The 9,862-nt window shown below is 44.7% G+C and overlaps 1 long non-coding RNA gene across 1 annotated transcript; it reads right to left on the bottom strand.

Moving 5' to 3' along the window:
* Positions 1 to 5,777: 5,777 nt before the first annotated feature.
* LOC309533584 lies at positions 5,778 to 8,909 on the bottom strand. Its single transcript, XR_014220307.1, has 3 exons — positions 8,837 to 8,909; positions 8,035 to 8,084; positions 5,778 to 5,869 (listed from the first exon to the last, which is right to left on the bottom strand). It is a non-coding gene; the product is annotated as an uncharacterized lncRNA (long non-coding RNA).
* Positions 8,910 to 9,862: the final 953 nt, after the last annotated feature.

Genomic DNA, 9,862 nt, shown 5'->3' with positions numbered 1-9,862 from the left:
TTCACATTGTAAAGTACAAAAATGCCCTCACAAAAATACATTTTTTGTTTTGTTTTTGTTTAGTTGTTTAGTCGTGTCCGACTCTTCGGGACCCCATGGACCAGAGCTCGCCAGACACTTCTGTCTTCTACTGCCTCCCGCAGTTTAGTCAAATTCATGCTGGTAGCTTCGAGAACACATTTTTAGTTTTAGCTGCATGTAAATCTGATCACTCAGCTTGCATAACATTTACATGGGCATGATGTGCACTCAGTTACTGATAATAAAGAGGGTGATTAACATAGTTGCATAGGTTGTGGCTCCAGGGGGCGAGGCTTTTTGGGTCCCCTCAAATTTTTTTTGAGGTCTGAGACCCTCCCCATTGTTGAGACCAAATGCGGAGTGACGTCAGGACATCACACAACTTAATGTCAGGACGTTGTGTTGGGCCCCCTCGATGTTCTATGGAAGTTGGTGTCTCTGCATAGATAGCAGTCCTCTATTTGAAGGAGTAGTATTCTCTCTGTAGGGCAGCCCAGTCCCAGCCTGGTTTTAGAGACAAAGAATCTTCAAAAGAGAGACTTGAGGCCTTGAAGATGCTTATCAACAGTAACGACTGGGCAGTTGACTAACAGGCACACAGGTCACTTGGTCACAGTCTTCTACGTTGTATTTCCATTTAAATTATATTATTTATTTCCTAAATCTGCATTTGTATATCTGTAAATTAGCAACTGCAAAATTTAGGCTAATCTGTGCAGTGTGTTTTGTCCTCTTTCTTTGGTGAAGCATTACCTCTTCTTTGGCATCATGTGAATGCCACCCGCCTCAGCTTCCAGTGAGTTTTGTTGTGGTAAGTTTGTCATTGGTTAGCCTCAGTTGTTGTTTTTTTAAAAAACCCACACACGTCAAACATTGAAAATATATTGGAAAATGGATGTTCATAGAGCTTTCATTGCTACCTGTAACTGGCTACAACTGGCTGGCTTACGTTAGTTTTGCTCTATATGAATTGATTTTAATGGCTAGGCAATACAAAATGGACTACTGATAACAAAATGGTGGATTGACAGTAGAGGAAGTATGGCTTAAAGAAAAGATTAAAGGTAAAGGTAAAGGTACCCCTGCCCGAACGGGCCAGTCTTGACAGACTCTGGGGTTTGTGCGCCCATCTCACATCTATAGGCCGGGGGCCAGCGCTGTCCGGAGACACTTCCGGGTCACGTGGCCAGCGTGACAAGCTGCATCTGGCGAGCCAGCGCAGCACACGGAACGCCGTTTACCTTCCCGCTGGTAAGCGGTACCTATTTATCTACTTGCACCCGGGGGTGCTTTCGAACTGCTAGGTGGGCAGGCGCTGGGACCGAGCAGCGGGAGCGCACCCCGCCGCGGGGATTCGAACTGCCGACCTTTCGATCGGCAAGCCCTAGGCGCTGAGGCTTTTACCCACAGCGCCACCCGCGTCCCTATGATATATATAGAACCATAGACTCATAGAATTGTGGAGCTGGAAGGGATAAGAGGCTCCTTTAGTCTAACCCCTTACATCATAGTGAAAAGCCAGTGAAGTCCAGGGACTGTAAGTTAGTCAGACATGGTCAATATTCTCTTACAAATGATTTGGAAAGTTATGGCCATTTGGTGAGGAAATGAGATAATCTAAGCGTGGGAAAGTAAGTGAAACTAATTCCCTGTGAAATATTTCCCTGCGGGCAATGTAAGGTTATCTAGTGATGGCAAACATTTAATATTCTCTAATACATACACTTTCCCAGTAAACAGGCTTTCAAAACTCCGCTGAGTAATTATTTCTTCTAATGCCCTTGTGAGTTAATAAGTTTAACTATTTTACATAAATACAGCTGAAAGGGGAGGTTTGTTGCTTTGAATTCTTTGGATGGAAATTAAACAATCTGAATCTTTATTGTTCAAAGCCATCGTCCCCCACAATTCATATATGTATAGGAATACGAAATACATATAAAAATACAGATCAGTTTAACATATCACATCAAACAATCACACATAAGAAAAGGGGGGAACCAGACTTCCCCTCTGGAACAAAAGGGACACACTGAAAGAAAAGACAGAGATGTGTCTGTAGAAGCCTCAGTCTGACAGTGGAAGTAGAACATAGCCATTGTGGCTAATAGCCAGTGATACCTTTATTCTTCACAAATTTGTCTAATTCTCTTTTAAAGCCATCCAAGTTGGCGGCCATCCCTGGCTCACTATGTGCAGATAAAGTACTTTTCTTTGTCTGTTTGGAATCTTCCAGGTTTCAGCTTCGTTGGATGGCCTTGAGAGCAGGAGGAAAACACTTCTCTAGCTACTTTCCCCACACCACGCAAAACTTGTATATATCACTGTCATTCCCCCTCTTGCTTGAGAATTTCAGAAACAGAGGCTGAACCAGCTAGCAGACATATGACAGCGGGTGTTGCTCTCCTTGGTCACAACTGGTCAAAGTAAGTTGCAACTGCTTTTTAGTGAACGTGTGGGCAAATAGCTCAGTGGGTTAGAGCGTGGTGCTGATAATGCCAAGGTGGCAGGTTCAATCCCCATATGGGACAACTTCATATTCCTGCACTGAAGGGAGTTAGATGATCCTCAAGGTCCCTTCCAACTCTATGATTCTATGAATTCTACGTGTCAGGGCTGGGCCATGATCAGCAGTCTGATGTGAACCAGAGCTGAGGGACAAGCTAGGAATCCAATAGCAAATGTCAGGGACTGGCAGGGTCCTAAGGATGGGTGGAAGAGGTAGCAGGCCAAAGGCTGACCTAGGAGAAGTGGGTAGCAGAGAGCCAGGAAGTCACCCAGAGAGGAAGTCAGGACTTAGGAAGAAACTAGAAGGTGGGATTGAGGAGCAAGGCAGAAGAGAGATCCAGTTGCATACTTTAAGTCTTTAGTGGAGGATCATAATTGTTATTATAGTGACTGGGGATGGGTTAAATTCATGAGGCTTTTGTTTTGTTTTGTTTGTTTTGCTTACAGACATTTTAGAGATGAAGTCCATTAATGCAGGGGAAAAAACACCCGTTGATGCTTTGTTTGGGTACATCTGGAGTTGTTCCAAAGTTTAACTGGCGTGAATGGGTGTAGAATTAACTTTCTATGAAATTATGCTGTAGACCTAAGGCAGAATCCCTGATTGGCTTTCTGCAACAATGGGTTTTGGTGTTTACTAATTGTACTATAAATATGTCTCCACATCAAGTGCTTCCTTTATTATTAGTGTGGCCAATTTCTTTGCTAATTTATAGCTCCAGCAATTAAAATTAAGATTAAATAGAAATCTCTTTAATTTTAAACAGCTTAATTTCTTTTAACCTCAAGGAGCAGGCCCGAAATAGGCACTTGAAGTTTATATGTGGGAGATGGTGTTTCATTTTCTGCATTTGCATGTTCAAATAAGCCTCTATTTGCATGTGGAAATAATTAGGTTGTCTTTAATTAGCACATATTAATCACCATATGCTCTTAATACTCTTTTAAAACATGCTTTAAATGATTTGCATTAATTGCATTAAGTTGCTGCTCTTATAAATGACTGCTGAATTTCAGCTGCAAAACAATGCCCTTCCCTGTGGTTTCAAATGCTGGAGGGAATGTGCCACCCATATTTCAGACAGTGAGGCTAATTTCACAGCTGGTGGTAGATGTTCTGATTAACAGAAGCACAGAATTTAGAGAGGGGGAAAAACTCTTTTTTGATGCCTCACAAAGGAAATAATTTCAGGATTAGTAGCACTAATGAGAAATATGTGCCCCCATAGACACGCTCCACAATTTGCTTTTGTACTGAACAATGTGTGTTCTACTTAGGCTCCCATTAAGAGTACATGGGGGCGACAGGTTTCCTACCTCCCCCATAGCTGCTCCATTATCATTGGGCTTCCTTGCGTAAGTGGCTCTCATTGTCGGTCCATCCCTGAAGTCCATTCTACACAACCTTTTCACTGTGTCGTGATGGGGAAGTAGTTCTGGGAACACCTTTATTTCATGTACTTTGTTTTTTGCAAGCTCAGAGCAGATTTCATGGTCTCTCATCCTGGACCTGATCATTTCCATAGCAATCATGGCACAACATCAGGTTGCTAGACCATTTCCTTGGTCAGCTTAGATATTTGATGTGAAACCTATGGAGGTCAACAAGGATCGCCTGGTTAATGTCCAGGACATTTGGATTATGTGTTTATTGTCCCCAGTCATCTGAAGAGGGATCCACAAAGTGTTACATCATGTGCTCCTGTCCCATTGTCTTCATTTGGACCCTCATGAACCCCAACAGTACTGCCAAATTGTGTCATCTATGGGGGGGGAAATGGTTTCATTTTTAGGACAAACCAAAGTCATTTGGAAATTGGTGCACACTGTGCAGGGTGCCAGTTCGTAAATCTTCTAGAATGATTGACTACTGCTTTGGGCGAGCTGTTCTGACTGTCCAGAGCAGTTGTGAATTTCTCACCACCTTCCTGGGTAAATTGCTTCCTTGGGAAAAACCTGATTTTGAACAGTTATCAAGCATTTTCTCTAAGACTGGTTTTGTATTTGCTCCATTTCCCTTAAATCTTGAGCTGCTCAAATCGGAAGGGAAATGAGGATATATTGTGTGTTGTGGGGGACAGCTCCATCATGTAGCACAATAGAGAGAGAGAGAGAGAGAGAGAGCGCAAAAGAGAGTCCTTGACTGTTCCCTATGTTGCTGTTGCTCCAGACACAATCCTTATCTAAGGTATTAGCTGATTCTGGCTGAGTGGCTGCTGAGCAGAGCTGCAGAAGTGGCTGATCCTGTGTTCAGTGTTGGGGTGTGGTGCATTTTCCTATTGTGTCACCGACTGTTGATCCAGGGCAGCCAGGGAGGAGTCAGGGACTACGAAACGGAAGCTTCTAATCTTTTCATCTTGCGAGACAGGCTTAAAGTTCACACTTGAAATCCTCAGTTGCTTAGCTTATCGGGAACAGTCTTTTCTATCTTGGTACCCTTCTGAATAATTTTTACACTGGTTGCTGGCAGAGCCACCTTCCCTATAAATATGAGGGGTGTTTTTGCCAAAAAAGGGCAAACTGGTTGAAGCCCTCCTGGATTTCCCACAAACGACACCAGCTGAGGAGGGGTGGAGAGATGGGAAAGGAAGGAAGGTGTACTCAACTCAAGTTTGTGAGAGAGGGGCAAGATAAGGGCCAAAGCCAGTTTTAAATTTATACAAGTGCAAGTTGTGGATCGAGGGCCCAACCCCGCTATGTGAAATAAATACACAAGGACACATGATATAAGGTTAATGGGCAAGAAAAGGCCACAACTTTATTGATTACAGCAGTGAAAAGGTATTGGCTTAGGCATTGGATGACTATAGGTGGTGGGTTTATTCAACAGTAGGTGGAGCCTGTTGATGCTCATTCAACTATAGGCTCACCCCCTGATGTCACCGAGGGTCGTGCCATGGCCTCCCGCCAAGCAGGCATCGGACGGAATACACGGCCGCCAGATTCCTTTAACGGAATAACCCACGGTAGATAGCATAGGCGATGGCCACACCTAGCCCTTGACACAGCACAACACATGAATCCAATGCCTAACCGCCACCCGAGCCCCTGAGGAGGAGGCGGAGCTGGCACCACAGCATTAAGCTGCTACACACGCCCCCCAGAGGCACCTGGTTGGCCACCTCCGGTGGGCGTGGGCGCCAGCCAGGTAGGAGGGGAGGGGGCTAATGCCCCCTACCAGGGGCGGAGCTCGGTCTCCCGCCCACAACCACTCCCCTCTCTTCCAGGGAGGAGAGTCTTTGCTAAATCTCAGGAGTGTCAGGAAACCTCCCTTTTCATTTCTGAAATCTGTCCCTCTTCTTACAGTCTCAGGTGGGTGGGAGCCGGTTGTGTGATCACTCTGTGGTGAAGGAGGAAATGTACTTTGTGCTCGGACCAAAAAATGACAACAAAACCTCTATAGACACCTGAGAAATTCATATGTCCAGCTCCCCAGCCCTTTGCACCTGCTTGTCATAAAGGGATCTTGACTTTCACTTTTTCCCATTTCATCTCCTCTGACAACTCACAGGATTCACTCTTTCCATCAGACATTAAATAAAGTTCCCTTCGGAACCTGGCAGTGTAGCTCTCTGTATTTATAGCAGCCTTTTGAGCTTCAGTCGGTTAACCTCTTAGTTCTTCTTCTGTACCGCAGCACATCCACACACATACCCAATGTAATTCTTCCTTTTTTTGTCCTGCCATTGCTATCAAATACATTGCCTGGGTAGATCAAAATGCTTTTGCTTTGGATGGTGAATGTGCCATCTCATCTGATTACACTTCCTTCATAGGGAATAATAATAAAATAAACTAATAATAGTAATAATGAGCCCGAATTTCATTTTCTTTCTACAGTCTGGGAATATTGCCCGTATACTACTTCTGAACCAGAGCTGCATTAATGGTGCTTATTCTAGACCAGAATGCTATAAAAATAGGACCAGAATAAAACCATCTTGCTGAATGTACTGAGAGTATCAAAACAGGATTATGGCCCTGTCACACTGTATATCCAGGCACGTTCCTATCTCTCTCTCTCCACAGGAATGTTCCTATTTGCATTTGGGAGACTTTGTTCCAATGCCACTATATTGGTTTGTCTTGTTGACCCTTTGTGAACCACAAAATTTAGGGATGGGTGAATTTGTTAAATTCTCATTTTTCCACTTTTAAATTCAGCTAATTCCCCCCAGGAATGAGGCAACATGGATGCCACAGTGCTTTTCATGGGGCATTCTGGGTCCCAAACATAAACAACAACAAAAAACACTGCTGCATTGAACAAGTGGTGAAAATGGAACAGAGAGGGAAAAAGTAGCACACTTTAGTCTCATCCCTTTCACCGGTGGTGGAGCTTCATGCTCTGGCATCGGGGATGGAGAGCAGGCGGGGGCGGGCTGGTGCGCATCCCGGGGGCATGGCGCACCACTTGCAGGGGTGTGGCACACGTCCCAGGGGCATGGTGCGCTGCTGCAGGGGCATGGTGCGCCACCTGCAGGGGCAGGGCACCCAGCGCGGGTGGGGGGACAACTGCGATGGCACCCCGGGGATCGCATTGTCAGGGGCAGTGCGCTCCCCCCGCGCTTCTCTTCCTCCGCCAGTGCCTTTCACCTTCCAAAGTACTCCCTATTTTCAGTTCTCATTGTAGAACGTTTGGCTCAGCACTTAATAGAGGGATCTTCTCGACCTGTTAGCCTCTGACCCCGGATATCTTGCACAAACACCTTATCTCCTTCCCACTAATGACCCTCCAGATCCACTTATCCTTCTCTCCTACTCATTTACTTGCTTTGCTTGCTCTGGTGGAAGCAAACAGGAAGGAAGAAGGAAAGAAGGAATGGAGGTCTCCTCTTCACCACCACCACCTGTGCAATGGCAACAGAGCTAGGAAATGAGTCTCTGCAACATCTTTAAACCTAGATGAGTGCAGGAACAGACCCCCTAATGGACCAGCCTCCACTGCATATATTACAGAGCCCTGTAGACTTGGACGTTACATTTTCGAACAAATCTTCAATCCCCTTCCAAGGTCTGTAATATATGCAGTAGAGGCTGGCCCGTCAGGGCATATGGGGGTCTGTCCTCAGCTGGTTCCCACCTGCCTGCCTTCTTACTTACAACCAGTCCATGGAGTGTCCCTGCTTGTCTATTACCTTCCTCCTGCTTAGATACAGTTTTGCCCCCCTGTTGAACAACAGGGAGGTAGGTGGGGACAAAACTAGGATTAGTTGACTCTGGCTTTATTTACTGTTGGCCTCTCTGATTTTTGCCCTGTAAGTTCCAGTGGGCACCAGCCGCCACTGATATTATGTCCACCTATAGTGTAGTTTCACAGAGTTTTGTCAATGCCAACAATGTCTCCCCAGACTCCTCGTGCTGGTGCAGCTGAAACCCATTAGCTCTACAGCCTGAGATTCCTGACTGCTGTTGGGAGGAGGTGAAGGCAGGATTTATCCTTTAATATGTGCTTTAAGTGTCATTTAAGTGATACACAGGACTCTGTGCAAGTATAAATTTCACCTTTAGTGCTCTTATGGGAAATTCAGTGCTCTTTTCTCTGTGCTTCACGCCTGTGAAGAAGACAATAGGAAAAAGTCATTTACTGTCTTTGGAGAACTATCACACCAGCTCCAGCTTTCATCAGAAAACAATTACAAGGCTTCAGAAATGATTAACATGCAAGACATTTTCTTTTGTGCCTTCCCTTGCAAGAGTGGCAGAAAGTTCAATGCAAGACCTTCCCACAGTGTATTCCGCACAACTCAGTGGAAGCAGGAGCACTAAAGCAGGCTTCTATCCCCTACACTATGGATTCTCATTGATATTCTGTGCCAGTAAATAAATGAAGCTGCTGAAAGCTATTAATCTGAGATTATAATAGTGGTGATGATATTGGGGAAACATCTTAAAGTATTTGCCTGGGAAAATCAGAGGCCTTGAAGATTAAAATTCATTTGGATCCAGGACTTGTCAATGGTTACTTTAAGATGGGTTAAGGGATAAAAGTATTCAATCTGCATTTGAATTCGAACCTACTTAATTCGAACTTCCCGAACCAATAAACAAACTAAATTATAGATAGCCTTTGAAATTTGCACTTCTCCGAATTCTGTGATGGATTTCTCCAACAAGCATTTTTAGTAAACTGCTTATATCAGGGGAAACATTGACCAAAAAACAAATAAAAATAAAGTTAGTGAAAATAACTTACGAAAATGCTGGCAAAAACATGTACCGGTATATTACTGCTTGAAACTATGTGTATATTATTGCTTGAAACTATGTGTATATTATTTAGAGTTGGGTTTTTGTTTTTTTTAACCTTCAGCTGATCATTTGTGATATGGGTGTTGTGCCAACATGGTTTGATTTCAAACCACTTAGTTAAAAATGAGTCATCTGAAGTCACTGTGATGTCAGGTGATTGATAGTTCATTGGCTCCACCCACCAGTCAAACTTGGCTCATAGGGCAGCCTGCTTGCCAGATCCAGTTTGCCACTCCTGATGAACAGGGTCTGCCCTGCTAAGCACCTGAAATGGGTGATACTGGGTGTGGTAATCTTTTAATCACTTTCGTCTGAAGCCATTTAGGACTTTGTATGCTAGCGCCGACACCTTGAATTAGGGGTGGCAGTTCACTGGCAGCCAGTTCAGTGCTTTCAGCATTGGTGAAACGTGGTCCCATTTGACTGCCCTACTCACCAAACTTGCAGCCAAATTCTGCACCATTTATTTAGCAATGTCTATCCCGCCTTTCTCTCCAAAGGACCTCAGGTGGCACTTGCTACATATTTCAGACTATCTTCAAGGGCAGCTCATGAAGCCCAGATAGGAGGTCACTCGAGTGGACTGCAGAGGCCTAAGCTAGACAGAAGAACTCACAGCCACAGAAGTTGCTTGGGGCTCCAATGATAGATTTGTATCATGGAGTACTCTTAAGACAACCAGCTTTTTCTTCATGGGAAATGCAAAGTCTTCCAGAGCAGGTCATTATCCTAATTTCCTGACAGGAGAACTGGCCACCCCTGGCACCTCCATCTTATCAAGATTCAGCTTCAGTTTATTGGCCCTCATCCAGTCCATTACGGCTTCCAGGCACTGGTCCAATGCCTTCACAGCCTCTCCTGATTCAAATGGAATGGAGAGACAGAGCTGTGTGTTATCGGCATACTGATGACACTGGGCTCCAAATCCCTGGCTGACTGGCTCCTATGGTTTCATATAGACACTGAATAGCACAGGAGACCGAGTAAGTCCTTGGCTATGGATCCAGGCAACAGTCTCCTAATACAGTCTCCTGGTAGCAACCTTGCAGCAAGGAGTGGAACCAGTCCTAGTGCATTAACT

Source organism: Podarcis vaucheri (genome assembly GCF_965113315.1).
Source record: "Podarcis vaucheri genome assembly, chromosome: 5".
Classification (NCBI taxonomy): domain Eukaryota; kingdom Metazoa; phylum Chordata; class Lepidosauria; order Squamata; family Lacertidae; genus Podarcis; species Podarcis vaucheri.
Note: the sequence above shows the minus strand (reverse complement) of the source record. Positions and strands in the feature narration are given on the sequence as shown.